We start from the raw sequence: 25,244 nt of genomic DNA, 5'->3' as shown, positions 1-25,244 counted from the left end.
GAAGCTGAAGTTGAATGCTTCTATGAAGACCTACAAGACCTTTTAGAACTAACACCCAAAAATGATGTCCTTTTCATTATAGGGGACTGGAACAAAAAAGTAGGAAGTCAAGAAACACTTGGAGTAACAGGCAAATTTGGCATTGGAGTACGGAATGAAGCAGGGCAAAGTCTAATAGAGTTTTGCCAAGAGAACACACTGGTCATAGAAAACACCATCTTCCAAAAACACAAGAGAAGACTCTACACATGGATGTCACCAGACGGTCAACACCAAAATCAGATTAATTATATTTGCAGCCAAAGATGGAGAAGGTCTATACAGTCAGCAAAAAAAGACCGGGAGCTGACTGTGACTCAGATCATGAACTCCTTATTGCAAAATTCAAACTTCATTGAAGAAAGTAGGGAAAACCACTAGACCATTCAGATATGACCTAAATCAAATCCCTTATGATTATACAGTGGAAGTGAGAAATAGATTTAAGGGACTAGATCTAATAGATGGAGTGCCTGATGAACTATGGACAAAGGTTTGTGACATCGTACAGGAGACAGGGATCAAGACCATCCCCATGGAAAAGAAAGGCAAAAAGCAAAATGGCTGTCTGAGGAAGCCTTACAAATAGCTGTGAAAGGAAAAGACATGAAATGCAAAAGAGAAAAGGAAAGATACTCCCATCAGAGTTCCAAAATATAGCAAAGAGAGATAAAAAGCCTTCCTCGGCATTGAGTGCAAAGAAATAGAGGAAAACAACAGAATGGGAAAGACTAGAGATCTCTTCAAGGAAATTAGAGATTCCAAGGGAATATTTCATGCAAAGATGGGCTCAATAAAGGGTGGTAATGTTATGGACCTAACAGAAACAGAAGATATTAAGAAGAGCTGGCAAGTATACACAGAAGAATGATACAAAAAAGATTTTCACGACCCAGGTCAGCATGATGGTGTGATCACTCACCTAGAGCCAGACATCCTGGAATGGCGAGTCAAGTGGGCCTTAGGAAGCATCACTATGAACAAAGCCAGTGGAGGAGTTGGAATTCCAGTTGAGATATTTCAAATCCTAAACGATGATGCTGTGACAATGCTACACTCAATGCCAGCAAATTTGGAAAACTAAGCAGTGGCCACAGGACTGGAAAAGGTTAGTTTTTATTCAAAACCCAAAGAAAGGCAATCCCAAAGAATGCTCAAACTACTGCAAAATTGCACTCATCTCACATGCTAGTAAAATAATGCTCAAAATTCTCCAAGCCATGCTTCAACAGTACGTGAGCCGTGAACTTCCATATGTTCAAGCTGGTTTTAGAAAAGGCAGAAGAACCAGAGACCAAATTGCCAACATCTGCTGGATCATCAAAATAAGCAAGAGAGTTCCAGAAAAACATCTATTTCTGCTTTATTGACTATGCCAAAGCTTTTGACCGTGTGGATCACAATAAACTGTGGAAAATTCTTAGACAGATGGGAATACCAGACCACCTGACCTGTCTCTTGAGAAACCTATATGCAGGTCAGGAAGCAACAGTTAGAACTGGGCATGAAACAACAGACTAGTTCCAAATAGGAAAAGGAGTACGTCAAGGCTGTATATTGTCACTCTGCTTATTTAACTTATATGCAGAGTACATCATGAGAAACGCTGGGCTGGAAGAAGCACAAGCTGGATCAAGATTGCTGGGAGAAATATCAATAACCTCAGATAGGCAGATGACACCACCCTTATAGCAGAAGGTGAAGAGGAACTAAAGAGCCTCTTAATGAAAGTGAAAGAGGATAGTGAAAAAAATTGACTTAAAGCTCAACATTCAGAAAACCAAGATCATGTCATCAGGTCCCATCACTTTATGGGAAATAGATGGGGAAACAGCAGAAACAGTGTCAGACTTTATTTTTGGGGGCTCCAAAATCACTGCAGACGGTGATTGTAACCATGATACTAAAAGACGCTTACTCCTTGGAAGGAAAGTTATGACCAACCTAGATAGCATATTAAAAACAGAGATATTACTTTGCCAACAAAGGCCATCTGGTCAAGGCTATGGTTTTTCCAGTGGTCATGTATGGATGTGAGAGTTGGACTGTGAAGAAAGCTTAGTGCCAAAGAATTGATGCTTTTGAACTGTGGTGTTGGAGAAGACTCTTGAGAGTCCTTTGGACTGCAAGGAGATCCAACCAGTCCATCCTAAAGGAAATCAGTCCTGGGTGTTCATTAGAAGGATTGATGCTGAAGCTGAAACTTGAGTACTTTGGCCACCTCATGCAAAGAGTTGACTCATTTGAAAAGACCCTGATGCTGGTAGGGATTGGGGGCAGGAGGAGAAGGGGACCACAGAGGATGAGATGACTGGATGGCATCACCGACTCGATGGACATGGGTTTGAGTAAACTCCGGGAGTTGGTGTTGGAGGGGGAGGCCTGGCGTGCTGTGATTCATGGGGTCACAAAAGTCAGATACGACTGATCAACTGAACTGAACTGAAGTTGGTCATAACTTTTCTTCCACAAAGCAAGCATCTTTTAATTTCATGACTGCAGTCACCATCTGTAGTGATTTTGGAGTCCACAAAAATAAGGTCTCTCACTGTTTCCACTGCCTCCCCATCTATTTGCCATGAAGTGATGGGAAAAAGATGCCATGATATTATTTTTCTCAATGTTGAGTTTTAAGCCAACTTTTTTACTCCTGTCTTTCACTTTCATCAGAAGGCTCTTTAGTTTTTTGCTTTCTGCCATAAGGGTGGTGTCATCTTCATATCTGAGGTTATTGATATTTCTCCAAAAAAATCTTGCTTCCAGCTTGTGCTTCATCCAGACCAGCATTTCTCATGATGTACTCTGCATATAAGTTAAATAAGCAGAGTGATAATATACAGCCTTGACTTACTCCTTTTCCTATTTGGAACCAGTCTGTTTTTCCAAGTCCAGTTCTAACTGTTGCTTCCTGACCTGTTACAGATTTCTCAAGAGGCAGGTTTGGTGGTCTGGTATTCCCATCTCTTTAAGAATTTTCCACAATTTGTTGGGATCCACACAGTCAAATGCTTTGGCATAGTCAATAAAGCAGAAATAGATGTCTTTTGGAACTCTCATGCTTTTTCAATGATCCAACGGATGCTGGCAATTTGATCTCTGGTTCCTCTGCCTTTTCTAAATCCAGCTTGAACATCTGAAATTTCATGGTTCATGTACTGTTGAAGCCCCATGTGTCTCTTATATCGATAAAGGAATATTATATTTTTTATTCTATATTGAGTCTTTTCTTTCATGCCACTTTAGCATATTATTTCTAAAATGCAAACACGATTCTGTGATTCATATTTGCTGTGTTTGAGCACTAAACTGCTTAACATGCTCCTTCTACAATCTGATGAGTAAACCCCTACCAAACGTCCTCTTTTGTTCTATCCCTCATCACTTTCATGACTTCAGTTAGGGAATTTCTTTCAGTTGTTCTATTGAAATGTTCTTTTTTCATCTAATAGACTAGAATTTTAATCTTAACTGCACAAGTAATAATAATGAATTAAATCTATGTATTTTTATATGATACACCTAAAAATGTATAGCAACTGTATATCAGCATATGGACTTTAGAGATAAATCAACAAAGCCAAAAATGAAATAACTTGTATGTAAAAACTTTAAAAAATTTGGCATATTTGAATGTGCATTGATTGATAACAATGTTGCAAAGCTCATGTGATGTTTGAATAAATCATGCTTTGGTGTTCAGTTTTTATGTCTTAAAACTGGGAATATTTTAATGTGATTTTATATTTTCCTCCAGGCATTTTCTGTTGGTTTATCTGCTCATGCTGAAATGTGAATTTGAATAAGAAATGTTGCCACAGTGTATACTCAAGATTTCAACCACATATATCTTTATTTTCCCCTAGAGCACCTATTATATAAATAATATCTGAGATAAAACCAGGAAAAAAGATTAAATGAAACAATAAACTTTGAGGGTTTTTTGTTTGTTTGTTTGCACTTGGAAATTTTATTTATATTTACATTACATAGAATTATATTTTTCAGCTTTCAAATCCATTTAAGGCCGAGAAACCATGAAGCTAGTGATTACTTTCTTCTATGTGTTTCTACATAAAAGTTGTTTTATAAAGCATATTTGCATATATCTTTTAAGGAATATGTTAACAATAACTTATAAAACTTGTGTAGTGTCTGATATCTTAGATACTTTTTAAAGAACAATGCTGCTGCTGCTACTAAGTCGCTTCAGTTGTGTCCGACTCTGTGCGACCCCATAGACGGCAGCCCACCAGGCTCCCCCGTCCCTGGGATTCTCCAGGCAAGAACACTGGAGTGAATTGCCATTTCCTTCTCCAACGCATGAAAGTGAGAAGTGAAAATGAAGTCGCTCAGTCATGTCCGATTCTTGGCGACCCCATGGACTACAGCCTACCAGGCTCCTCCGTCCATGGGATTTTCCAGGCAATAGTACTGGAATGGGTTGCCATTGCCTTCTCTCTTTAACAAGGGCAATGAGGCTAAGGGAAAAGATTTCATTCATTCAACTGTCGCTTCAGAGTCTACAAGATCGAAGATTATGAAAATGTTTTATTAAGAATCTGTAGCTAGAGATGCTTTAAAATTAAAGGAAGATCAGAGCAAGTCTTCAAGCACAAACATTAAATTATCTGTGAAGTTTTTGTTCACCATTATTTTCAATTCAAGGGAAAAAAAAAAAATCTGCCATCACAGACTCACAACCCTATCATCCAAGCTTCTCTTCATTTATAATGGTTACTAAAATTTTTAATAATCTCAGTAGTGAAATAAAATGTCAGTTACAAAGTTAGGCAAAGCAAACAAACAAACAAACAAACAAAAACAAAGGCAAAATTTGAAAGGTATTTCTTATGCAAATGACATAGAAACTCTCACTAAGACCATTTTTTAGCAGCTATTTATTTATGATCCAAATGTTTCTGTTACACTTCAATTTTAAGTTGGGTCTCAACTTCATTTCACATTCTTGATCAAAGTCATTTCTTTTCACCCCTCTATCAAAACCTGTAGGAGGCAGCTTGTTTTTATCTCCTCAAGGTCTTGGTCTGTTTCAGCCCTGTTGGACTCACTGTTCTGTTAATTCCTATAACACAGTAGCTCATATTGCATAGAAATACATTCAACTTTTAAAACTCTCCTTTTCTTTCATGTTCTTATTTTTCTGTCTCCAAATATTGAGGAGGAATTTTAATGATAGCAAGCATATCTCTGATCCTCTTCCCATCCTAAAGTTACCTAATATAATTAAATAAGTGAGAGACACCTAGCATGATGATGGTTGGAAAAAAAGTTGAAAAACGTTTTTATGGGGAGCATCTGAAAAATAACTATTGGTTGCAATAAATCTATTGCCTTTTATATGCTCTAAAATTCTAGGTAACTTTTTTCATTCTTTCTCTACTTTTATAACTGTCAATTTTTCTGTTTACCTTTATCTTGCCCATGACATTCCTAAAATTGATTTGTATCCATTTATTTGATGAAGAGCATTCAAAGCTAAACAGTTTGCTGAAATCTTGATTTATACACTTCAAATTAGATAATATACCAATAGAATATATTTACAATAAAGCCAATATAAGTAAGTGATACAAAGAATAGCCACTGGAATTAGTTCTTTTGAACTACTCCTTTTGCCTTTTGCTCTTTTTCTCACAAATGACTTCATGTATTAAAATATGCCATTAAAATAGGCTCTGTCTGTTAAGAAGTGAATTATTAACTTTCCTTGTTTTACTATTGCTCTCATTCTGAACCAATGTAAATTTAGACCAGTGAAGATGAAGTGGTTCTTGTTTCCCAGGAGTTTTATGAATAGTCTTAACCATACATAATGAACCAGATGCTTCTGAGAAGGAGTGTTATTTTTTGGAAATAAGTGCTTGGGGAGGCATCTCTTAGGTCACTAGAGTGCTATTTAGTGCAGTATAATAATAACACTAAATGAGTGTACTCTCCTAAAGGGTGGATGGGCTTTCTTAAGCATTTCACTTTCCATGGTATCTGTGATATATGTGAAGGCTGAATTGTTGTTCCCCACTGTGATTTGAAGGTATTAAATAAAGTTATACCTATGTTTTATGTTGGTCACAGCCTATTAATAGGATGAACGCGGGCGGCCCTTTACTGCTTGTCACAAGTTCCCACTCTCCCACAGACATTTCCCTTCCTGGAGCTAGTGTTGTGGCTGGACCAGCCCTTGTGGCTCTTATTGTGACTACGAGATGCATCTTAGCAACAACCATTTATGCAACTTGGAAAAATAAGATTTATTTATAAGTCCAGGAGGGTACACAACACACCTGGGGCCACACAGGAAGAGAGAGAGTGTGGACTGGCCGTTTTGGGGGTAGAGGGTGAGATGTCTAGGTTTTGAGGATTTATTATCTATTGGTGAATTAAAAATATAAGAGCAAGAATGAAAGCATGGGGACAGAAATGAAGGGTCACTACAGAGGTCACCTAGGGATTTCTGTAGAAGGAACTTCATCAGTGGGGTGCCCAGGCTCTGTACCTATTAATAGTTGTGTAACTCATAATGTGTTTATATAAGACGGATGACTTTGAAATGGATACCTTGGTAATCAAAAGCTTAATGTCAGTCACTTACACTACATCCTATCTGCTTTTGGGTGCCTAAAATTCTTTTAGCAAAATAAAACTGCCTTAAATCCCTATAAAGATTTTTTCTAATCTAAACATCTTTGTAACAGATAATACATTGAAAACGCATGAAGTGAAGTGAAGTGAAGTCGTTCAGTCATGTCTGACTCTTTGCGACCCCGTGGACTGTAGCTTACCAAGCTCCTCTGTCCATGGGATTCTCCAGGCAAGAATACTGGAGTGGGTTGCCATTGCCTTCTCCAGGGGATATTCCTGACCCAGGGATCGAACCTGGGTTTCCTATATTGGAGACAGACGCTTTAACCTCTGAGCCATCAGGGAAGCATAACTAGGTATAAATAGTGTGTCAAATGGGTGTAAGAACACATTTTCAGAGCAGAGGGAGTGGAGAAGGGAGAGAAAGAAGGAGTATGAGAGGCTGCACTACCTGAAGGACAGAATAAAGGAGACCCATGAAAACAAGAGCATAAGTTTAAAGGAGTTGAATTCATTAAGATACATCACACCAATTTTAAAATGCTATCTTTGGTAGAAGAAGTAATGTAATTAAGGTTTAGAGAAATAATAAAAATGATTTAAAATCTTTCAGTGAATTGATAAAGCTAATAATCATTCTTTATTACTATTGTTGTAGTTTTTAATGCTGACTACATGCCAGTACTATGCTTTGTGTTCTGAATAAATTATGTAATTAAATCTTTGTGTCATTCCTAACTATAGGTCTTATTACTATTTTTACTATATAAGTAAACATATTGGCCCTTTGAGTCCTCAGAAAATGTATGTTAGATTATTATTTTAAATGGCATAGCAACAATGCAAAAGAGATATGGTTGATTTCAAAGTATATGGTCTTTACTATATAAATAGCACTTTTTAAGAGAAGTTTTTATATAGGCCATTTACAAAGAAAATTTAGAAAACGTTATAAAGATGGACAATGTAAAATCTTTACATGACCTTTGTGCTGTTCTCGTTGCTCAGTTGTGTCCAAGTCTTTCTGGCCCCAAGGAGTGTAGCCCACCAGGCTCCTCTGCCCATGGAATTTTCTAGGCAAGAATACTGGGGTGGGTGGGTAGCCATTTCCTACTCCAGGGGATCGTCCTGATCCAGGGATTGAACCCCATCTCGTGCATTTGCTGCATTAGGTGGGTCCCTATATAGGTAGGTTCTTCACCACTAGCAGCCACTTGGGAAACCCACATGACCTTTACTGAATAAGAAAAGTGAAAAGATGAGGATCAGTAGATATTCTTCTCAGCAACATAAAGTATCATCAGCATACTGATGCTTTAGTAAGTCTCAAACCACGTATTGGCTTTTAGACTTCTAGAAGCCAAATGTGCACAGTCCTGCACTGGACTCCTGGGAATGAAGCTCTGAAATTCTGGTGTTCTACGTATATATTTGAAGGGCTTCCCCGGTGGCTCAATGGTAAAGAACCCACTTGTAATGCAGGAGATACAGGAGATGTGGGTTCAATACCTGGGTCGGGAATATCCCCGGGAGGAAGAAATAGCACCCACTTCAGTATTCCTGCCTGGGAAATCCCATGGACAGAGGAGCCTGGTGGGCATAGTTCACGGGGTCGCAAAGAGTCAGACATGACTGATCACAAATATTTGGAGAGACAGGGACTGTTTCCTAGAGAGGAAATCCAAGTCATTACCAGAGGTAATGCTTTTCTATAACACATCCTGAAAAGTGTTAAATTTCTTAATAGAAAAAATGCAACAGCTAATGTTCTGAAAAAAAAACAAAAATCAAGTATGTTATTTATAGTTTTATTACTATGTTATTGTCAGGTAAAATCTGGCATTCTGAAATCCTTTCCCAACTAAGATAAAATAGGAGCTGAAAAGCTGAAATTTATTCCAAGCTTTCTAAGACCAATCTTGAAGAAATTCTTTAAAATTTTTCTCTTCTAGGAAATGGAGCAGTGATTACATTGAAATGACTCAGCATCAATAAAGCAAGCTGAGTGGAGGTGTAGAACTTGGATTTGTCTTTTTCCCCCTCGCTCTGTGAAGGACCAGTTTTATTTATTTAATCACCAAACAAAGATTGGGTTTCCTTGGACACAGACTAGTGTTTGCACTAGGTATTTTTCTTGGAGCGGAATTTGGGGGAAAAAAACCAACACAACACTTGTGAGGGTACAAGGAAAGAAGGATTTACTGATAGAAAAGTTGAAAGTAAGCTAGGATGCCCCTTCAGAGATGTCTAAAACAGAAACTTGGCCCATGGGCCTTTGACTTGAAAGGATCAATCATTGGATGAAGGCCACAAAGGAGAGGAGGAGGGAAAGGTCATCTTGAATGGGGCAGCTTCCTCTTACAGAGGATAGCCTTAGAGAGAGTCTCAGCTGTGAGCTATCGGCAGACAACACTCCAGCACCCAAGAAAATGACCTCTTCGTGGCCCCCACCTAAATACCCACAACAATGAAGAACTAGCAGGTGTGTGTGTGTGTGTGTGTATGTGTGAGTGTGTGTGAGTGTTGTATATGTGTTTGTGTGTTTGGGAAGGAGTTGTAAAAATATTTCTAATAATATGTATTGCAATCTGTTCGTTACACAAAAAAAATACTGTTTTTGTTGTCATATGCAATTTGATTTAAGACAAAGAGGTGACAAACATAAAAGTAATTTACACTGCATGTGGGTACACAAGAAACACCGAAGAATCAAACCTCTTGAGTTTGCACTCAGTATTGCCAAATAATGCCGTTTATGGATTATTCGTAATCACAGGTCCCTTGACTGTGTCTGCAGTTTTAATTTCCCTGAGGTGAATTTTTCCAAATCCTGCTAACATTCAGGTTGTGCAAAATGTGCCTGCTGCCCCAAGGCAAAGGGCAAAAGAGGTGAACTGAATATTAAAATGTCCACAGTAGTCAGTTTTGCTGCTTATCAGTCTCTCCTGGAAAAAAAAAAAAGGTGGAAAACAACAATTGCTGCAGCTCAGCAGTTAAACTATGGAATCAGTCATATTATGAAGTAAAATACATTCTGAGATTTCCATAAATAAGCTAATTAATGACTGTCTTAATTAGGAAAGATCTACAAAAAATCTTTCCTGCACCAAGGGTTTTTGTCTTCAACTTCCCTTTTCAGTAATGCTTATGAAATGAGTTTTATTCAAAATGCAAAATATTGCATCTGTTATTGACTCCAGACCAAAGGGACTTTTTCAATATCCTGTCCATTTTGTATACCTCTGTTTACAGAAGATAGACAAACTTACCTACACTGATGAATTTTTTCAGGAATGACTAGGTTTATTAACTTGTTACAATTACAGACCTCCCATAGTCTTTAAACATACTCATAGTATCAATGAAATCACAATACCCAGTGTGGATAGTTTACATGTCCAATTCTGCATGTTGGGATATTCCATCCATGACTGTATAGCAAATGTATGAATCACTCTTTGTTTAAAGATTTATTTATTTTTGGCTGTACTGGGTTGAACCATACTTTCATAAAGTCACATACATTACTCTGTACTGAAGGATATCTGTAATATCCATGTCAGCAATGGGAAGCAGAATATCTTGGACACAATAGACATAATAGTTATAGAAGCAATAATATCTTTAAAAATTTCAAGAGAAAGTAGATTGGATTATGCAATAAGTTTCTGTAAAACAATGCAAACTTTTCCTGTCTAGTAAATTAATGAAGAAACTTGGCTCTACCTATATGCTAATGGGGAATAACTTAATATATTATAATTGTAAAATGCCTTAAAGTTTTGGATAGACACATAATGAAAAGCATTTTGCATTCTGTGTATAATTCCCAACACTTTACAGCAATGTAGAGATGTCTCATTGAATCTTATAACTAGGCATTTGTTAGATCCCACAACAGTACTCACTACTACCATTGTGCATTTAATTCTCTCAAAGGAAATGTTTATGACAGTTATGGGGATTCTCAGTTGGTCAATCAATTCCAAAAGGTTGCCATTGCAGTGACATGGAAACAATAACTTCAGAGAAACATTGTTGTAAATGATGGCATCCTGAAATAATCAACTATGCAAATGGATCAGCAGGAATACCTAGATATAGAGGAGACATCAAAAAAATAAAGGAGAGATATACTTAAAAAAGACTTAACTGTGGTCAATTGTAATGGCCAAGGAGAATTATGCGGTGCTGGTGGTTTAGTCACTAAATCCTGTCCGACTGTTGTGATCCCATGGACTGTGGATACTAAATCTGAAGACAACATTGTTCGCACACACATATATATATATATATGTTAATATATATGTGTGTGTATATATTTTCAAAAATTTAATTAAAATAATATTTTAGTATTTTTAAAATTATTGACAAAGTATCTTAGAATTGAAAGTATGAAAGTGAAGTCGCTCAGTCGTGTCTGACTCTTTGCAACCCCATGGACTGTAGCCTACCAGGCTCCTCCATCCATGGTATTTTTCAGGCAAGAACACTGGAGTGGGTTGCCATTTCCTTCTCCAGGAGATTTTCCCGACCCAGGGATTGAACCCAGGTCTCCTGCATTATAGGCAGATGCTTTACCATCTGAGCCACCAGGGAAGTCCCAATGGAAAGTATAAACATATTCAAACGAGAAATAAAAAGTTGGATAGTAAAATTGACCTTACATTTAGATAACGTAATTGACCCTATATTTAGGTCAACTGAAATAATTTAACAACAAAATATGAAGCAATTCATAAAATTAAAATTCCCCATATAGTCAATTCAATATAGTAGTTGAATGATTTTTAGTAAAGAATGACTACTTTAATTAAAAAAAAAATCAGTTTCCCTCAGGATGGGTTAAAAACTACTTTGAAAGTCATCGTTTTATTTTCATAGTCATGGATCCATTGGTATATTCTTTCCTTAAGGATAAACCTCAAATATTGAGCATACCCATATTTTTAGCTATTGGCAGCATTATCAACTTCATGTATTATATGTTTAGATGAAAACAACTTTAAATTCTTTATATGGTGCTGAAAGCCCCAAGAAAAATAAATTCTGTGTTTTATATATTTGTAAACATTTATTTATCTGATTCAAACCAATAATCACCTAGATTTTTTTATGTTATTATATATTCAATAGACACATTTGTTAATGTATATGCTGTCTTAATATATTAATATTACTTTAATACCTTAAGAGGACTTCCCAGGTGGCTCAGTGGTAAAGAATCTGCCTGCCAAGCAGGAGACAGGTTCCATTCCTAGGTCTGGACGATTCCCTGGAATAGGAAGTGGTGACCCACTCCAGTATTCTTGCCTGGGAAATCCTATGGACAGATGAGCCAGACCTGCTACAGTGCACAGGATCCAAAGAGTCGGACACAACTTAGCAAATAAACAGCAGCAGTAAAATCTTCAAGTAAGATAGGTTAAAAGGAAAGGAAATATACACATAAATACTTTATAAACCTGACTTTCCAAGATATTACTTTTCACAGATTTTTATAATATTGTAACCTTTATTTAGAGGACAAAAACCACATACACAGAAAATTCTGGAAGAACAATAGATGGTTTGGAAAAATATGCATATATTCAACTAATTATGACATTTCAAAAGTTATCACACTGATCATCTTACTATCTTGCAGAGAAAAGTTACATTTCTTATATGTTGGGATGTGCTACAACAAAATCTTCAATCATGCAGAAAGCTGTTTTCAAATTTCCATTATAAAAAAAGCAGGCACCATTTACATGATAAATTACTGTGAGACAAGAATCTTAGCTGACTACCCAAGTGCTTGATTCTGTTATCACTGATTTGTCCTTCAGTCTACAACAGAATGAAAACGAAGGACTTATAACTAATTGTGCCAGGAAGCAGAGCTAATTTCCTTATACTGTCAAAAAAAAAACAAAACAAAAAAAAAAACATTGTAAGCTATTAAACTTGAGAGAGAATAATATCATGAGTAATAACAAAGTATTATTAATGTCTGTATTGTCCTACAAAGTGCTTGATTGCTATTCTTAAGTAAATTTTCTTCTGAAAAGTTTTACAGATTTTCCTAAAAAAACAATGAAAAGCATAGGTTTCAGTTAATGAAGAAGTTTTAAATTTCTAAAGAAACTTTACAATTTTTTATTTTAGTTTGGAAATCAAAAGCCTTTCTGTAGAGGATAAATAGAATTTAATGTCTTAAATTTTAACCATTTATTTGAAGCTATATTTTAAGACTTTTAACTAAGAATCACTTTTTTTTCCATTTGCTTAACTTGATTAATTATCGGGGAAATGAAAATTGAAATCACATTATGAGTGCATTTTATATATAACAGACTGGAAAGGTTAAAAATTAAGTTAAAGGAATGTATTGTGACTGATATGGAACACTGGAGTTTCTCAACCACTGCTACAGGGAGAAACCATTTTAAAATTCATTTTCAAATTGTAAAACCAAACTAAAATGGAGTCACTTAGGTCAGGGACAAAATGGAGGAGATCAATGAGGTGCATACAGGAAGCAACATAGCTTCACAGGAATTTACAGCTCTTCTCAGAAATCAGCAGAAGACACCAGCTACTCTCCAAACTCCAAGGTTGCTCATGATGTCTCTGGACTTCCTTATTCCACTGACTCAGCTACCCTTCCACTAGGCAACCAACCAGCTGAAAAAACCAAATGACTTCCATGTTTACTCTGTAAAAATCCCTTACTCTGTGGGCACCTTGAAACTCACTGCTCTCTTAGCTTTACGTTTCCCAGTGTGGTGATCAAAGCCCTTGCCATAAACTCATCTTTCTGCTTGGTTTTATTCAGTGCGCAGAGTTTGGTTTTAACAGCATTAACCAGTGCAGTTAAGTGGGATCTAAATAATATACTTGTTTATTTATAATATGATGTAATAGTTGTTATTATCCCCTTAGGAAGAGAACCTAAAGAAACTTTTGAAGGTACACAGAGGGACTTCTAAATATAAACTTTTCTTAATGTTTTAAATTGTGTTGTGGCTACAGTTTTTTTGTTTGATTTTCTTTTAAACTGGTCAGATAATTTTCACATACATAGTATATTTGTAATACATGTAGCAACAGACATTTTAGCTTCCTTTCCTTTTCCCTTCAAGGTGTCTCTAAAAAACTGGTTTACTGAAATACTTGCAGTAAAAATAAAGGTAATTGGCCACCTATAATTCTAGCTGTAGCAATATCCTTCATTAGGAAGTAAGTAAGGCAATATAGGGGAACTTCTCTGATGACTGTGGTAAACCTGACTGTGGTAAAAAAAAATCTGTCTGCTAGTGTAGGAGACGTGGGTTCAATCCCTGATTGGGGAGGATCTCTGGAGAAGGAAATGGCAACCCACTCCAGTATTCTTGCCTGGGAAATCCCATGGACAGAAGATCCTGGCAGGCTACAGTCCATTGGGTCCAAAGAGTCAGACATGACTAAGCAACTAAACAACAGCAAAGCAATAACTATGCACCTATATTTTAAAGTTTTAAGTGATAACAATTTTTATCTTTAAAATACTATGTGCTGCCATGTTGAATATATTTGAGCTATTTATTACATATGTATTTACAATGGCTTATATTTAGTGTTATTTGAAATATTATTAACTCACTAAAAGAAAAGTTTTCATAAAGAAGTTTGCCTTCTGGCCATTCCTATGCCCTTAATTATAACCTTTTCTATTAGGCCCACCACAACCTTCTTCCATGACTGTCCAGAGAGTAAAGTGAAATGGCATAGCCTCTGAGTGCATACTAGTAAAAGCAGTTTTCTTTTTATAAAATCTTTCCAGTTGAGTTAATGTGTTTGAAGGGATCTCCTGTATAAGGAAACAGACTCAGATCTCTCACTGATTTATGTTTCTATTTCTAATCTTCCTTCAGACTTATCTATTGCAAATTACATATACAACCTACTCAGTAAAGTCTATCTTAAATGTAAAAATAATGGGATGATATCTTCCCTCTATAAAGGTAAGTAAATCCAACTTTGATTATATAATTTCCATTTATCATCTGTGCACTTTGTCGTCTGACACACAGTCACACTGAGGTGACAGTCCATGTTCTTAAACTTATTCCTGAAGGCCTTCTGTGAAGGGAGGGAAGATTCCCTGGAATACTACTCCTCTGTTTCTAATACATCTGCTACACATGAGAGAAATCTTCCTCACATATCTTCACTGGGTATTATATTTATGATAAACAGCAATAAATTTCTCAGTATTTTTTCAATCACTCGTTATTTTTTTCAGTATTTATTGGCTTTGAGTGAGTATGGCTTCCTCTGTGTATTCTTTCCGTATATTTTTTTCCTTCTTTCCTTCTTTCTTTTCTATGTGAAAGTGAAAGTGAAGTCACTCGTTCATGTCCGAATCTTTGCGACCCCAGGGACTGTAGCCCACCAGGCTCCTCTGTCTATGGGATTTTCCAGGCAAGAGTACTGGAGTGGGTTGCCATTTCCTTCTCCAGGAGAACTTCCTGACCCAGGGATCGAACCCAGGTCTCTCACATTGTAGGCAGACGCTTTACCGTCCGAGGTAAAGCACTCTACCGCTTTACGGTTCACCTATAACTCTTACCTATTTTTCTATTGAATTAGATTTATTGTTTTCATACATTTTGGGGATCAGTTCTTTCGTATGTTTGTTATTGTTTCGCTTTAGGTTCTCCAAAGAAATAAAAATATGTGTATATGTGTATACATAATTACTTGTAAATTAAAAAATAAATACATACATGAAAGTGAAAGTGGCTGTTTGTCTGACTCTGTGACCCCATGAACTATAAAGTCCATGGAATTCTCCAGGCCAGAATACTGGAGTGGGTAGGTGTTCCCTTCTCCAGGGAATCTTCCCAACCCAGGGATCGAACCCAGGTCTCCCTCACTGTAGGCAGATTCTTTACCAGATGAGCTACCAGGGAAGCCACACACACACACACACACATAAAAAATTACATATATATATGTATACATATGTACGTATATATGTGTATATAATCAGGGACTTCACTGGTGGCTCAGCTGGTAAAGATTTTGCCTGCAGTGCAGGAGACCTGTGTTCCATCCTAGGGTCAGGAAGTTCCCCTAGAGACGGGCATGGCAACCCATTCCAGTATTCTTGCCTGGAAAATCCCATGGACAGAGGAGCCTGGAGGGCTACAGTCCATGGGGTCCCAAAGAGTTGGGCACAACTGAGTGACTAACACACACACACACACACACACACACACACACACACACACACACACACACACATAACTATAAGGAATTGCCTCACGGGAGTATGGAGGCTAAGAAGTACAAGATCTGCAGTTGGCAAGCTGGAGACCCAGGAAAGCCGATGGTATAGTTCAGTCAGTCTAAACCTGAAGGCAGAAGATGGATGTTCCAGTTAGAAGATAATCAGGCAGAGAGGAATAATTGCTTCTTATTCAAACTTTTAATCTTTTCAGGCCTTCAACAGATTGACTGAGGTTCACCTACATTGGTGAGAACAATCTGCTTTGCATGTTCAAATTACTTAAGTGGTAATTATTGATTCAAATAAAAATTGTGTAAATGTTAATGCAGAAGGACTATTCAAATATTAATTTCCTCCAGAAACACCATGAAAGACACACCCAGAAAAAAGTTGTAATCAGATATCTGGGCACTCAGTGACCCAGAGAATTTGACACATAAAAGTACCATCAGAGCTATAACATCTGACTCATAACAGCTGAAGTATTTTGCTTGCCTCTTTTTTTAGCTTTTAACTTTATGTTGCTTTTTGCCCAAAAGTAATTTTTTTAATCTAATAAAATATTTCAAGTATTATTTTATGACTTCTCTAATTGCTTCCCTTGCTTAAGAATATCATAAATTCTAACTTTGGCTTTGCTTTAACTCTGCATATTCTTTCAGTAGTTGCATATCAATAAACTAGAGTTATAGTTAGGCATTCATCAAACTACATGCACATTTTTTTCCTTTCCTTTCTTTTCTACTGTTATTCTTATTGTCCTGTTAAGGTGAATATGGATATTGTTCAACTCATCTCTTTGGGCAGTATTTTAAAGCTAATCTGGGATTTAGCTAAGTAAATTGGGTATTTAAAAAAATTGGAAAACTTTACTCTTAGAACTAATTTAAAATAAAATTTTTCTTATATATATTTGCTACTAAAGAATAGTGTTGGATGAGAGCTTCTTAACTGGTGATTTATGAAGACCCTGGGCTTTGTAATGATTTGAAAATATGCCACCAGCCAATTACTGTATATAATCTTAGGGCACTCACAAGCTACAGTAAATACAGGTTACTGTAACTTTTTCCAGTAAATGAAGTCCTGATAAATTCTAGTAATGTTCTCTTCTCCAAATAGCCTCTATTATTATTATATGCATAAAGTATAAACACTTGATATCAAATTTATTTTGCAATCTGTCCTTTTTAATAGATCCAGAATACAAGCTACAGCCAAACTAGATACATAAATATGTCAATATTCTAATATATATTTGGAGTCTGCAAACAGTGGTTTTGTTGTAAAAATAGGTGGTAAAAGTTCTTAGCACTGTGACCACTAACATTCAAAGTAAGTCAGATGCTCTTAGTTTTGCCAACTTGAAAACAATAGAGATTTTTCTCCATTGTTCTGTTCAAGTCCTTGCCCTATTGTGTTCAGGAAAAGAGAATTACAAAGAAGTAAAAAGTTGGGTCTTTGCATTGTCTGGCTATTGTGGACATGTTACTGAAAAGGAACTAGGTATGTAGCTATGAATTAATTTTTCTGAGGAGCAGCTATTTACTATTTCTCCCTCTCTGATTTTTCTGTTAGGTGACACTCCATTGCCTAATAAACTAAGAGTTCAGTTCTAGGACTGGTATGTTAAGGAAACTCCATATTCCTCTCATTTTATTTCTCACTAAATAACTTTACAAAATGTTTGATTACGTTAAGGAAAAGTACCCAAATACATGATTCTATTCATTGTTTTTCTTTGGGTTTTTCTTTGGGTTATTACAAATAATGTGGCAATGAATATTCATATACAAGTCTTTGGGTTTACAAATGTTTTTATTTATCTTGAATATATACTTAGAAGTACAATTGCTTGCTCATATGGTAAATCTATGTTTAAGATTTTAAGAAATTGTCAAACTATTTTCCAAATAGGTTACACCATTTTATATACTCACTAACAATCTATGAATATTCTAGTTTCTCCATATACTTACCTACATTGTCATTGTCTTACTTTTACAAATAATTATTACTTTTTAAACAGATTTAAGTTCATAGCAAAACTGAGAAGATACAGAGATTTCTCATATACCCTTTCCCCTAGGCATACACATCCTCTTTAATTAGCAACATTCCACAGCAGAGTGAAATATCTATACAATAGGCGAACTTATACTGACAGATCGTTATCACCTAGACTCCAAAGTCTACATAAGGTTAACTCTTGGTGTTGTGCATTCTATATGTTTGGACAATGTCTAATGATGTGTATCCATCGTTACAGTATCATATAGACTATTTTCACTGCTCTAAGTATTCTCTGTTCTCTGTCTATTTATCCTTTCCCACTCTGCGACCCACACCCCTGGCAACCAAAGATCCTTTCTACTGTCTCCACTGGTTTACCTCTTCCAGGATATTGAAATCCTAGTTTGTAGCCTTTTTAGATAGACTTCTTTCACTTTGTAATTGCTTTTAAGTTTCCTTTATGTCTTTTCATGACTTGATAGCTCATTGCTTATCACAGAATAATATTCAGGTGTCTGGTTACAGCACAGTTTTTTCACCTACTGAAGGACATTTTGATTGCTTCCAAGTTTGGGCAATTAGTAATATAGCTCTCATAAATATACGTGTGCAAGCATTTATGTAGACATAAATTTTTAATTCTTTTGGATAAATACATAGGAGAAGGATTGCTGACTGTGTGGTAATAGCATGTTTTATGGTATAAGAAACCACCAAACTCTCTTCTAAAGTTGCTGTACCCTTTTGCAATATCATCAGCAATGAATGAAAGTTCTCTTGCCCACATTTGGTGTTGTCAGTGTTTTGGATTTGGCCACTCAAATGGTGTATAGGGGCATGTCTAACTGTTTTAATTTGCATGTCCCTAACGACTTGTCTGACTTTTTAACTACAAATATTCAAATAGATATGAAATAGTATCTCCTTTGGTTTGAATTTGCTTTTTTCTATAGATTATTGATTCCTGAACTTTTTCACATGTTTTTTGGCCAACTGAATATCAACTTTGGTGAAAGCCTTATTCAGATTTTTGTGCTGATATTTTTTGTGCTATTCATAGTTTTGAGTTCTAAAATTTCCTTATATATTCTGCATATAAGTTCTTTATAGAATATATGATTGTAAATATTTTCTTCTAGTATATAGCTTACCTGTTCACTTTATTTAAGGAATTTTTTGAAAAATAAAACTTTTAATTTTGACTAAGTCCATATTTCCATTTTTAATTTTTATTTCTTACCATGTTTATGCAATACCTAACAAATATTTGAAAGTGTTAGTCACTCAGGCATGTCTGATTCCTTGTGACCCATGGACTGTAGCCTGTAAGGCTCCTCTGTCCATGGAATTCTCCAGGAAGTATACTGGAGTGGATATAGCCATTCCCTTCTCCATGGATCTTCCTGACCCAGAGATCAGATCTGGGTCTCCTGCATGGCAGCCAGATTCTTTACACTCTGAGCCACCAGGGAAGCTCACACATTAAATCTAATTCAGGAAGACTTAATCCTAATCTTGAAGACTCTAAGGAAGAGTTTTATAGTTTTATCACTTATATTCAGGTATATACTTTTTTCTGAGTTAAATCTCTTATACAATGTGAGGTAAGAATCTACAGTCATTGTAGTGAATTGGATATCCCATTGTCATCCGGTGATTTGTTTAAAAGACTATCTTCTCCTTATTGAGTATTTTTAGCATTTTTGCATTTTTACTGAAAATCAATGGACCATATATGAAATAATTAATCTCAGAGTTCTCAGTTCTGTTTCACAAATCCATATGTTTTCCTTTATGTCTTCCTGACCTTGTTCGTAGAAGTTTTCACGCTTATTTTTATCAGTTCTGACTATATTTTCCTTAAAATTGTTTTGCTGTTTTTCAGCATAGAATTGCATGCTACTTAAATTTATTCCTAAAAATTTTATTTTTAACACTAGTGTAAATTTTTTTGTTTTCTTTCTATTAAAAGTGTATATTTAACCCTTTAACTTGAAACTGATGGAACTCATAGTTGTATGTATGTGTGTCTGTGTACATAAGTATGTATTCCCTATTATTTTCAGCATACAAGCTTATGTTGTCTATGAGAAAAGTCAAGTTTAATGTTTCCTTTTCAATCTATCCAGATTTTCTTTCTCTCTCTTTTTTTCTCTCTCTTGCCTAAACCCCAGCTAACTCTCCAGTAAGATGTTGACTAGAAGTGCTGTGCTGAGTGGGCAGAAAGAATATTGCTGAAGATCTTAAGAGAAAAGCACTTAGTCTTTCCCCAGGATTATCAGAGGTGTGCTTAACTTGGTGGTCAGCCTGTGACTGGTCGGAAGCCGTACTTAAAACTTAAGCCATAAGACTCTAAGCCTTCGGATTAGATCTGTATGTAATTTTGGAATACTTTCATTGTAGAGGATATTAAAAGTCAGTCCCATATACAGCCAGAGCCAGTTGCTTACAAATTTCTCTGGTGTCTCCTGAACAGGCATAGCCTTGCACATGTGCACAGACTTCTGGACAAGAGGGTTGAAGTTTGACATTAGAAAAACTCCGGATGACTGAATCTATTCCAAGCTCTCCTCATTAGATTTCTAGAGAGTCTGCAATTTCTCTTGCCCCCACCCTTGCATCACAGTGATATTAGCCCTTCCAAATTATTTACCACAGTGATTTCTACAACCTGTCTTTGAAATGGATTTTTCCATGCTCTCCTCTACATAATGTCAAATACGTCAGGTGGATCCATGAATACAGTTTCGTAGACATAGTCCTGGTGTTGAGTATAATGTGAAATTCCGACCTTCACAGTCACAGAATTGGATCTCATTGCACTGTACAACAATGGCTACAACTGGATGCAGGAGGGTGTAGCTATTTTTAATGTCCTTTTCTTCTTGTTTAGAATGGATTCGCTGCATCACAGAGTCAGAGTTATAGGGCGATGATGGAAACTGGCAATACCACCCACAACATAAACTCCCAACTAGTTACTGGAGGCTAGAAAGAAGCAGCCCCTGGTTTACATGTCAAAGACTCCAACTGCTTTTACTGAGAATCAGGGCATTTTCCTGAAAAAAAAATTTTTTTTTCAACTTGTATTCTCTCTAGTCAATTTCCAGAGGTTTTAAATGATTGTTTTTTTTATTGTTTTATTCACTTTTATTGTTGCTTTACACTAGAGAGAATTTCTCAACCTCCTTACACAGATATTTCAGAAGGTCACCTATACATTACTTTTGAATTATAAAAGTGTTATTTTAGAAAAATTTCCTTATAAGCACCAATGTAGAACAAATAGGCTATCTACAAAACACTTATTTGAAACTAAACTGGTAGAAGACAATAGAGTATATGTAAAATTATTTTAACTTCAAACATGCTTAATGAAAGAGTCTCATATTCTTCAGTTCATTATTAAAGTTTAAAGAGAACACACAGATATTTTACAACATATAAGGACTTAGAGCATCTCATAAAATAATTTGTAAATACAAGCTCTAACAAGAGATGAATTACAATAATAATTTCTAGACTATCCATTTGAGAATGGCTAGATAAATAAGACACAAAAGTAATACAGATTACTGCTTGTCTCAGGGATTTATATATAAGCATCACAAATCCCATTCTGTGAAATATTTGATATTTTTCTCTAAAATTTTATCCCATTTTGCTTTCATATATGTTGTCCCTAAGTGCTTGATGTTACTCACACATTCTCTTATCTTTCTACAATGAATTAAAATGTAAGATATATCCAATTTCTTTGATTTATATACCAACCATTGCTTATACAAGCCTATCAAGTAGGGTATAATTTTATTGGAAATTTGGGAGATAATAGTGAAATGGGTTTCATTAAAGCACAGTAGAGAAATTAAAAGGTAATGAAAGAAAGTACTATAGATTTCTATAGTATAAAAATCTTTCACAGTCTTCAATACATGTAATGGCACAAAATAAGAAACACATGAGAAATGCAAAGCCAGGAATGTATAATGAAAACAGAAATGATCAATGGAAGCAATATTTATTTATTTAAATTAATGTATTTATTTTATTTGGAGGCTAATTATTATACAATATTGTAGTGGTTTTTGCCATACACTGACATGAATCAGCCATTGGTGTACATGTTTTCCCCATCCTGAGCCTCCTCCCACATCCCTCCTCATCCCATCCCTAAGGGTCATCCCAGTGCACCAGCCCTGAGCACCCTGTCTCATGCATCAAAACTGGACTGGCAATATATTTCACATATGATAGTATACATGTTTCAATGCTATTCTCTCAAATCATCCCACCATCGCCTTCTCCCACAGAGTCCAAAAGACTGTTCTTTACATCTGTGTCTCTTTTGCTGTCTCGCATATATGGTCATCATTACTATCTTTCTAAATTCCCTATGTAGGCATTAATATACTGCATTGGTGTTTTTCTTTCTGATTTACTTCACTCTGTATAATAGGCTCCAGTTTCATCCACCTCATTAGAATTGATTCAAATGCATTCTTTTTAATAGCTGAGTGTATGTGTACAACAGCTTTCTTACCCATTCGTCTACCAATGAACATCTAGGTTGCTTCCATGTCCTGGCTATTGTAAACAATGCTGTGATGAACATTGGGGTACACCTGTCTCTTTCAATTCTGGTTTCCTCAGTGTATATGCTCAGCAGTGGGTTTGCTGGGTCATATGGCAGTTCTATTTCCAGTTTTTTAATGAATCTCCACACTGTTCTCCATAGTGGCTGTCCTAGTTTGCATTCCTACGAAGAGTGTAAGAAACTTCCTTTTTGCCACACCCTCTCCAGCATTTATTGTTTGTAGACTTTTTGATAGCAGCCATTCTGACCAGCGTGAGATGGTACCTCATTGCAGATTTGATTTGCGTTTCTCTGATAATGAGTGATGTTGAGCATCTTTTCATGTGTTTGTTAGTCATCTGTATGTCTTCTTTGGAGAAATGTCTGTTCAGTTCTTTGGCCCATTTTTTGATTGGGTCATTTATTTTTCTGGAATTGAGCTGCAGGAGCTGCTTGTATATTTTTGAGATTAATTCTTTGTCAGTTGATTTTTATTTGCTATCATTTTCTCCCATTCTGTTTTTTTTTTTCTTAATTTTTTTTTTTTTTAATTTTTCAGTGGGTTTTGTCATACATTGATATGAATCAGCCATAGAGTTACACGTATTCCCCATCCCGGTCTCCCATCCCACCTCCCTCTCCACCCGATTCCTCTGGGTCTTCCCAGCCCACCAGGCCCGAGCACTTGACTCATGCATCCCATCTGGGCTGGTGGTCTGTTTCACCACAGATAATATACATGCTGTTCTTTTGAAACATCCCACCCTCACCTTCTCCCACAGAGTTCAAAAGTCTGTTCTGTACTTCTGCGTTTCTTCTTCTGCCCTGCATATAGGGCATTCGTTACCATCTTTCTAAATTCCATATATATGTGTTAGTATACTGTAATGTTCTTTATCTTTCTGGCTTACTTCACTCTGTATAATGGGCTCCAGTTTCATCAATCTCATTAGAACTGATTCAAATGAATTCTTTTTAACGGCTGAGTAATATTCCATGGTGTATATGTACCACAGCTTCCTTATCCATTCATCTGCTGATGGGCATCTAGGTTGCTTTCATGTCCTGGCTATTATAAACAGTGCTGCGATGAACATTGGGGTGCACGTGTCTCTTTCAGATCTGGATTCCTCAGTGTGTATGCCCAGAAGTGGTATTGCTGGGTCATATGGCAGTTCTATTTCCAGTTTTTTAAGAAATCTCCACACTGTTTTCCATAGTGGCTGTACTAGTTTGCATTCCCAACAAAAGTGGAAGAAGGTTCCCTTTTCTCCACACCCTCTCCAGCATTTATTGCTTGTAGACTTTTGGATAGCAGCCATCCTGACTGGCATATAATGGTACCTCAAAACCATATGATTATCTCAATAGATGCAGAGAAAGCCTTTGACAAAATTCAACACTCATTTATGATTAAAACTCTCCAGAAAGCAGGAATAGAAGGAACATACCTCAACATAATAAAAGTTATATATGACAAACCCACAGCAAGCATCACCCTCAATGGTGAAAAATTGAAAGCATTTCCTCTGAAATCAGGAACAAGACAAGGATGCCCACTCTCACCACTACTATTCTCCCATTCTGAAGGCTGTCTTTTCACCTTGCTTGTAGTTTCCTTAGTTGTGCAAAAGCTTTTAAGTTTAGTTAGGTCCCATTTGTTTATTTTTGCTTTTGTTTCTGTTACTCTGGGAGGTAGGTCATAGAGGATCCTGCTGTGATTTATGTCAGAGACTGTTTTGCTTATGTTTTTGTCTAGGAGTTTTATAGTTTCTGGTCTTACATTTAGATCTTTGATCAATTTTGAGTTTATTTTTGTGTATGGTGTTAGAAAGTGTTCTAGTTTCACTCTTTTAAACGTTTTTGACCAGTTTTCCCAGCACCACTTTTTAAAGAGATTGTCTTTTCTCCATTGTATATTCTTGCCTCCTTTGTCAAAGATAAGGTGCCCATGGGCACGTGGATTTATCTCTGGGCTTTCTATTCTGTTCCATTGATCTATATTTCTGTCTTTGTGCCAGTACCATACTGTATTGATGACTGTAGCTTTGTAGTATAGTCTGAAGTCAGGCAGGTTGGTTCCTCCAGTTTCATTCTTTCTCAAGATTACTTTGGCTATTCGAGGGGTTTTTTTGTATTTCCATACAAATTGTGAAGTTATTTGTTCTAGTTCTCTGAAAAATACCGTTGGTAGCTTGGTAGGGATTGTATTGAATTGACAGATTGCTTTGGGTAGTATGCTCATTTTCACTATATTGATTCTTCCAATCCATGAACATGGTATATTCTCCATCTATTTGTGTCATCTTTGATTTCTTTCATCAGTGTTTTATAGTTTTTTTATATATAGGCTTTTGTTTCTTTAGGTAGATTATTCCTAAGTATTTTATTCTTTTCATTGCAATAGTGAATGGAATTGTTTCCTTAATTTCTCTTTCTGTTTTCTCATTGTTAGTGTATATAAATGCAAGTTATTTCTGTGTATCAATTTTATATCCTGTAACTTTACTGTATTCATTGATTAGTATTTTCCAGTGACTAGTAATTTTCTGGTGGTGTCTTTGGGGTTTTCAATGTAGAGGATCATGTGATCTGCAAACAGTGAGAGTTTTACTTCTTGTTTTCCAATATGGATTCCTTCTATTTCTTTTTCTTCTCTGTTTGCTGAGGCTAAAACTTCCATAACTATGTTGAGTAGTAGTGGTGAAAATGGGCACCCTTGTCTTATTCCTGACTTTAGGGGAAATGCTTTCAATT

Source organism: Muntiacus reevesi, chromosome 13, assembly GCF_963930625.1.
Source record: "Muntiacus reevesi chromosome 13, mMunRee1.1, whole genome shotgun sequence".
NCBI classification, from domain to species: domain Eukaryota; kingdom Metazoa; phylum Chordata; class Mammalia; order Artiodactyla; family Cervidae; genus Muntiacus; species Muntiacus reevesi.
This window is presented reverse-complemented; position numbering follows the sequence as displayed.